At 37.9% G+C, this 8686-nt stretch overlaps 1 long non-coding RNA gene across 3 annotated transcripts; it reads right to left on the bottom strand.

Annotated features, from left to right (window-relative positions):
- Positions 1 to 4651: 4651 nt before the first annotated feature.
- On the bottom strand, positions 4652 to 7590 carry LOC311087949. Of its 3 annotated transcripts, XR_014607394.1 has the most exons (6): positions 7537 to 7590; positions 7321 to 7446; positions 6958 to 6990; positions 6541 to 6614; positions 6102 to 6200; positions 4652 to 5079 (listed from the first exon to the last, which is right to left on the bottom strand). It is a non-coding gene; the product is annotated as an uncharacterized lncRNA (long non-coding RNA). The 3 variants fall into 3 exon arrangements; XR_014607396.1 differs by having other exon boundaries at positions 7321 to 7588; XR_014607395.1 differs by having other exon boundaries at positions 6102 to 7588.
- Between the last annotated feature and the right edge of the window lie 1096 nt (positions 7591 to 8686).

Raw genomic sequence — 8686 nt, 5'->3', positions numbered from 1 at the left:
CTTTCTAAAGAAAAGAGAGAATGAAGAGACAGGAGGGAAGGTGGGGAGGGGGAGGAGGAGGAGGAGGAGGAGGAGGAGGAGAAGGAGGGGGGTGTGGGATGGATGGAGGGCTGTAGGGAGGGGAAGGAGAAGTGAAATCAGTCCATCAAACCTGTAACTTAACCGGGGTAAAGAAGCGATGCAGCCGGTAAACACTGCCTCATTTACAGGCACGTGCACCAACAAACACGGCCGTAAACACTGCAAAGGGCAGGATTTGAGAGGATTATTTCCCATCAGCTGTTTAAACAGGCCCTTACACCAGCCTACTGATGGGATTGTGCTCTGATACTGTGGTAGGCAGATAATGTTCACAGTTTGACACACATGCTGCCTGTCTGATACTGTAACAGAACAAAAACACGGCCGAAACACACTGGGAAACCTTTCTACATTTAGCAGGATATTCTCAAACAGTTCATCGTATTGCTTTCAGATAAAATTACCCCAATGTACATCTTAAAAATAAAGGTTCCAAAAGGAGGTTTTTACAGCCATGACATTAAAGAACCATTTTGGGTTCCCAAAAACCCTTTTGGTGAAATGTTCTTAAAATAGCAATTTTTTCTTATTTAAATAATCGGAAGAACCTTTTTTACACTATAAAGAACATTGTAACAGTTCCATGCATTCCAAAAAGGAGGTTTTGGAGTGTTTCATAGAAGAACCATTTTGGGCTCCTCAAAGGACCTTTCAAAGAACAATTGTTTTTTTCTTAAATGTAAAGAACGTTTTAATAATCTAAAGAACCTTTTTCCACTATTAAGAACCTTTTGTGCAGTGGAAAGGTTCCATGGATTTTAAAGGTTCTTCATGGAACCATCGATGCAAATAAAGAACCTTTATTTTTAAATATTGTTAATGTGAAAGGTTCTTCTTGGAACCATAGATGCCAGTTAAGAACCTTTTATTTTTTAAGAGTGTATATAAAAGTGTACATTCAAAAATACATTGGATTTCTGGTTATGTGCTTCAGGCAGAACCTCTGCCTGTCAGGTCTAATTTCTCACAGATTTTAAATCATATTAAAAACATTTTGACCAAGCACTTCTAGCAAATGGACAGAACACCTCACATCTGAGCGCAGTTTAGCGGCGTCTCCGACTCTATCATTTCTCCAACTGCAGAGTGCATGTGTTTGCATCAGGAGGATCACAGACACATGGGAAATGATTGGATAATGATATAGAAAGGGGGGAAAACGCCTCTAGATCTCTCTCATCTTCATGGCATTGTATAGGAGAGAGGGAGGTAAGAGTCAATCTGACGAAGATTATAGAGGACTTGAACAGGTGCCTGTTGTCGTGCCCTATTTCAGTAATGTACTGTAATGTAGGCTCCAAAGTGTTTGGGCTGAAAGGTGTCTCACCCCCTGTGATCCAAATTACGGAGCGCACTGATGAAGGCAAGAGTCTAACTAATACGGCTGTGCTGCAGAAACACAGATATTTAGTTGAGCTGATATCAAGAAATTTCAGAAATTTCAAAAAGTGGACACAGATGCACACACATGGATTTCTATTTCACCTTTTCAGTTTTTATAACTGATGTAGACTTGGATACATATAGATACCTGCATACAGTAAAGACGAGCCACAAATTTCATCCAAGCATCTTTACCCTTTATGCAGCTGAACATTTGTTGAAGACAGGCTGCCCAGACCAGGGATAGTTCACCCCAAAATTAAAATTCTGTCATCATTTACTCACCCTCATGTCAAACCAAACCTGTATGACTTTCTTTCTTCTATGGAACACAAAAGTACATTAAAAAGAAAATAAATAAATAAATACATATAAATCTGACCTAACCCTATATGGACAAATTTAAAAAAAACTCACCTCTTCCGTAAGCACTTAACTGCATCATGCTGACTTCAACAATAATAATATTTTTTTTTAAAGTGTTCTATGCTTTCAGTATTTTGTATTGCTAGAACTTCTTGAATTATTGCCTCATTAAGGTACAGTCCACTTGCACTCCTAATTGGTAAGTTGCTTTGGATAAAAGTGTCTGCTAAATAAATGTAATTAATACATTTTTATGTATTTTGTAATTAATGTTCGGCCTCTAAAATACAATTAATGGGGACTAAAGCTTTCAAACAGACTCATCATAGAAATAGTTCATAACTTTGTGTGATGATGATGAACAGACTCAAATTTAAGTTTTTATTCATTCTTCCAGTGAGATGTTAACAGCGGTGGCCAGATCAATGAGTCAGTGAGTTGAACCGATTCATGAACAAATCATTCACACTGGTTTTGTATACTAAATCAAAAGATTCACAACCCTGACTTTGCTAACGACTTACATTTCAGTGTTCGCGGCTTCTTTTTTGTCTTTTTCAGACCTTGACAGCCCCAGACTCATTCACTTCAAGAGTGGCCAGGATATTATTTTTAAAAAATCCTCTTTGTGCTCCACGGAAGAAAGAAAGTCATGGATGTTAGGAATGAACCTGTCCAGTTATTCAACAGTAGACATTCAGTGCATTTAAAAGGGTTCGTTCACCCAAAAATGTCATTAATTACTCACCCTCATGTTGTTCCAAGAATACGCAAAAAAAACCCAAAATAACAACTTTTTTATTCAACAATTTCTTCTCTTCCGTGTCCGTCTCTGACTCTCAGGGTTCCCACATCTTGGTTAACTTCAAATTCAAGGACCTTTCAAGAACTTTCCAGGTCCAATACCCTCAAATTCAAGGACTTAATGTGGGGACACAGATGTTGTCAAACACCAAACATTGAGCTTCCATCGTAGTAGTTCTGTGCGCGCGTGAACGTCATGGCAACGTACAACACAAAGTACCTCACACGGGAAACACTATAATCCAAATTCAAGCACTTTCAAGGACCTGTATCTATGCATGTTCATTTTCAAAAACTTTCCAGGGCCTTGCTTTTTTGTTCCCCGGATTCACAAACTTTCAAGGATTTAAAGGACCCGTGGGAACCCTGGACTCTGTTCACGTGAGCACCGTGACGCATGCGTGTGATGCTGACGCAGGATCCTGCCAATACTGAGCCGGCGTTGTGTGACGTAGAACCCGGAAGGGCTGCACTGTGTTTACAACGTGAACGGCGTCAGAGACCGACATGTAAGAAAAGAAATTGTTGAATAAAGTCGTTATTTTTGTTGTTTTTTGCACACAAAAAAGTATTCTTGTCGCTTCATAACATTAAGGTTGAACTACTGTAGTCACATGGACTATTTTAACGATGTCTTTACTACCTTTCTGGGCCTGGAAAGTGTCAGTAACATTGCAGTCTATGGGGGTCTATCAGAAAGCTCTCGGATTTCATCAAAAAGATCTTCATTTGTGTTCCGAAGATGAACAAATGTCTTACGGGTTTGGAACGGCATGAGGGTGAGTAATTAATGACAGAAGTTTTATTTTTGGGTGAACTAACCCTTTAAGGCATTTATTCTTTCAGTCTGAAAGTTGCCTGAATTGGACATTGGTGTGTTTAGTGTTATTGAGCTACAGGAGCTCTAGTTCAGGTCTTCTCAAATACACCTGATGAACACACATAAAGCTGTAAACGTACAGACACAAAAAGACAGGGCCCATCCGTATATAATAGTGAGTATAAAATAAAGTGCATGTGGATGACCTCTGATTGCAGGTTATTTATTGCTTAGGGCTGTGAGTTGTGGGGTTGCAGAGCTCCCCCTGTTGATCAGTTTTTAAACTACACCAGTTTCATGAAATTTGCTGACATAACTTTGGAACTGAAACATTTTTAATATGGATGGCCACTAAGTTAACAGCCTATGACAGACAGACAGTAAGGTTTAGATATTACCCATAATTCACAGCTTCCTGTAATGGAGCAGGTGACCGTTCACGTCAGTAGCCTTCAGCCAGAAGAAAATCCGTTTATAAAAACTTATTTCTGGAGTAAATACAGATGTCAGTCTATTTTTCTTTAAGATACCCTGAGGTCTCTCTCTCTCTCCCCTTCTTTCTGTCTGTCTTCTCTCACTCTCTCTGTCGCTTTTTTTTTCTCTGTGAGCTAATTAACCTGGTTGCTCTGTAGTAATGAGTTCTCTCTGGTGGCAGGCGGGCTCTGAAAGGGGAGGCGCAGGCTAGCGATCCTCTCTGGCCGTATCATCAGGACATTGTCAGGCCAAACAATGGGCTTATCTGCCTGCTTTTCGCCACCCCCCAATACCCCCCCATCCACCCTCCCGATTAACAGGGAGGAACCGGGGAGATGGAGAAAAGGGCATGTCCTTGCACAGGCCCAATAAATGTCAGGGAAAAGGCCAGGGGAGCAGCCATACCCTACACTGTTAATTATTTCACTGTAAATTTACAATAAATTGCAGGTTAATAATTGCATGACTTTCACAGTAAGTTACCGTATCATTTTTACAGTAAATAATTGTGAAATGACAGCTGTTTACTGTGACTTCACAATAACTATGCCGTCATATTACTGTGATTTAGCAGTAAGCTGCTGTATAATTACTGTATTTTACTGTGCAATTACAGTTAGTCTATCATATTACTGTAATTTAACAGTAAGCTGCTGTAGAATTACTGTATTTAACCATGTCTATACTGTGATTTAGCATAAATGATGGACCAAACAAAACTGATAAAAACAATGGTTTAACTTTTATTTTTTTAGAAGAAAAATACATTTTAATAACAGGAATAAACACTGTGTAACATGAATGAACACTGGGTAACATGAATGTCTGTCAATATGTGTGTGAATGTGTTTACTGTGTTTACCATTATGTGATAATGGTACTTGAAAAATACAATTTAATAACAGGAATAAACACTGGGTAACAGGAATGAACACTGGGTAACAGGAATGTGTGTCTATGTGTGTGCACTGTGCATGTGTTTACTATGTGATAATGGTACTTCACAACGTAGGAGCTGAAAAGAGAAAGAAGGAGAGAGAGGAGAGTGAGAGAGGGAAGAAAAGACAAAAAGGTGGGAAAAGAGAGGGTTGCAGGTGTCTCGCTCCTTCCCTTGCAGCTGGCACCTGCATAGTATGGGTTCTGTCCACCATCTACAAAAGATAAGAAAGACAAAAAGTTTAAGTTACTCTGTGGTGAAAGTACCTGCAAGTATGGTACTCGCATTGTAAAACTAATCCTAAAATGTGTAGAGTTTAAGAAATTACAATTGTAAAACTCATGATAAATCAGATAAATCATGTGAATAGTACTATATCAATTAATATTAAATCAACAAACCAGAGGACTCTGAAAGTAACATGATTGAGGTTAAGCAAAAATTACATGACATGCGTACATAGTAATGCAACTCAGTAAGCCAGTAATGTGATGTAAATTTACACTTAAAACTATTGTAAAGTACTCTGTAAATTTGACGTTTTTATTCTAACCTATCAATAACCTATAACATTGAAAAGGCATGTTTAATTCAAATAAACGTAAGAACAATGAATTTTAGACATTTTGCAGCCTGTCTAAACTCGTAGAACAGATTAAAGGGATAGTTTACCCAAAACCCCACCCTCATTCCAAACACGTTAGCCCTTCGTTCATCTTTGGAACACAAATTAAGATATTTTCTGACTCCTCCATGGACAGCAATTTTATTACCACTTTCAAGGCCCGGAAAGGTAGTGAAGATTGTTAAAATAGTCCATGTGACTACAGTGGTTCAACCTAAATGTTATGAAGCGATGCAAAAATACTTAATAGTGCGGAACGCACAAAAAGTATTCTCGTCGCATCATAGCAATAAGGTTGAACCACTGTAGTCACGTGGACTATTTTAACAATGTTTTTACTACCTTTCTGGGGCTTGAAAGCGGTTATAACATTGCAGTCTATAAGCGGGATCAGAAAGCTCTCGGACTTCTTAAAATTATCTTAATTTGTGTTGAACAAAATTCTTATGTGTTTGGAACATCATGAGGGAGTGTAATTAATGAGAGACTTTACATTTTTGAGTGAACTAACCCTTTAATAGCTTAAGTAAACATCTTACTGCATAACTAATTCTAGTTTAAAACAGAGACAGTGTTTCGTTAGTCTGTTCTGAAGTTGGAACACAACTTACATTAGACTGACATCCATTCAAAGTCAATGAGCTTCCTGATCAGTGTACAGACTTGCTGGTTTATGTGTCCTCTCTGCCTCTTTGATTTTGTACCTGTCTCTGGGTTGATGCCCAAGAAGCACATATAAACAAAAAGACAGAGAAGAAAGATGTTAGTTTAATTCAAGTGGGATTAAAAAGGTTTCAGTTCCCAGTCATCACCTTCAGTGGGTCACTGCTGTTGCAGTACTGAGCAAAACTAAAGTTAGCTCAGTTTTAACAAGGTGACATTACTTGGATTCAATTAAACAGCAACCATTTAAATAACTTAACAGCAACTGAAAAACATTTACATCACAAACACACAGTCAAGAATAGTCCTGCAACAAAGTAAGTTAGATGTGTGTGATTTACCCAGGCAATGCATTTGCACACAACAATTTACATCATTTACACGTACTGTTTGCAGAGGATGGAGGAAGAGCCTGTTGCCAGTCCATCTCCATGTGGCTGTTTCTGCTTGCACTCTTCCTCCTAGAATTATAACCCATTCACAGACAAAATGGCTCCTAATATCTCCAGATGTCGACCTGTTTTACTTTAGAATAGCACAGCTAACGAAGCTCCACTAATTCAATGATAAACACATTTATTTTCCTATATCTTTTTTATAATAAAATGCACTTTATTTTTTCTGTTGACGAGACAGACAACGGCTGCTCCGTTTCACACACGGCAGAAAAATATGGACGACGCCCAGCTAGCTAACGTTACTAATTTGAGATTAATTTATTCCACCTTTGCACAAATCCACAACACTATAATGTATCTAGTTGATCATAACTGTCATAATACACACATTAAGGCCACAGCTTACCTTATAACTTTATTTCCCGGTGGTAGAAAAATGCTGTGGGAAAAGAGAGAACGCTGTTAGAGTAACGAACGTTAACTAAGAAAAGCATTAAGCAAAGCTAAAGTTCAATTTTGACGGTGTAGCTAACGTGAAGCCTCACAGTTAATAACTTAATACGGTACTACTAATACACTTATTAACACAACCAACGTCTGATCATTCAAATTTGCGCGCTCAAACCTAGACGCGAATCTGCTCCAGCTAAGTTACAAAAACATGAAACAGAACTTAACTAACGCTAATTTGGTTCATACTTTTAAATAACATGCAGTTTCATATTAAAAACAGTCATCAAATTGACAAAGTTTGAAATTAAACACTTACCGCACTGAATCCGTCGAGTGAGACCATGGAGGAGATCAGGCCAGGGAGCTCCGGGGGAGCTCAGATGACGCAGTTGCAGCGCGAAAATGACAGAATTCACAGTAGTTTCTTGTAAAAGCCCCGCGCCTGCATTATTTTCACAGTAAAAGTCTAAATACGGTATTATATTGTGAAATATCACAGTTAAAGCCTGTGAAGTGGTAATAATGTAATTACCTGTGAAATATTACAGTTATATATTGTGAAATCCTGGAAATATTTTACAGTGTATATGCATTAGGATCTAGAATAAAGCACACAGGTCAGGAATAAGGTGGGCCGAGCGAGAGACAAAACATGCCTTAAGACATACTTTAGCTTCAAAGAATAGAGGTTAAAAACATGGCAGTTGTTTTAGGACAACTTCATATTACATTAATGCATTTGGCAGACACTTATCTAAAGCAACACGCATTGTATTCAAGTTATTCACCTTATTTTTAATGTAAAAGCAGGTGCCATTTTCTAAAATGGAAGGCTTCATGGTGTCATCCACTTCCAGTTATTATAGCTGTATAAAAACAGCCCATTATGCTGCTTGATGTTGCAACCTAGTAGCCTATTTGTTATCATATTATTTACATTTATTATCATGATTATAGTACATCATTTTACAGTTTACTGCACTTTGTTATTCTTCTAGTTATTTACCTACAGAATTGGAAGCATCTGCAAAAATGAGACTTTAGGTTAACTGAGATACTTATACATAGTCTCTATGTCACTTCAGAAGATGTGTAATTAAGTACTCTATAATTAATTTATGGTTACATATAGTAGAAACTGAGTATAAATGGAAAAAATTACAGGATCAGTGTGGGAGTGTATGTGTTTGTGGAGTTGAAAATTTATGAACGAGAGAATTATTGGGGTGTAACGGTTCTCAGCAAAAAAAAAATCTAACTGTACCGTTCTCCACCCACGGTTCGGCACGCACTTGCAACACGGTTCATCTTAAATCTGACGACACATCTATAATATGGTTTGTTGAAAATAACAAAACATAAAACAGACAGACAAAGTTCGGCTAATGTATGTTTCTGTCAATAGATACGACAGAGACATACATTATCTGTGTTTAAACTTAACTCATTTAAGCCTTGCCAATTTAAACATTAAAGAGCAAGAAGAGAAGACGCTAATCAGAACTCGTGCACGCTGGGAGAAGATTAGTGTGTGTTAAGGGAACGTAAACAGTCGAGAAAGACAAAGCATGTATATCAGAATCGCAGCCTAATATTCCTGCTGTAATGTTAATCAAACAACAAAAGATAAGGAAATCACTCACTGCTCTTGATTCAATAGCTTTTGTAACTTTTATTTAATT

Source organism: Abramis brama (genome assembly GCF_963993115.1).
Source record: "Abramis brama genome assembly, chromosome: 8".
Classification (NCBI taxonomy): Eukaryota; Metazoa; Chordata; class Actinopteri; order Cypriniformes; family Leuciscidae; genus Abramis; species Abramis brama.
This window is presented reverse-complemented; position numbering and strand designations above follow the sequence as displayed.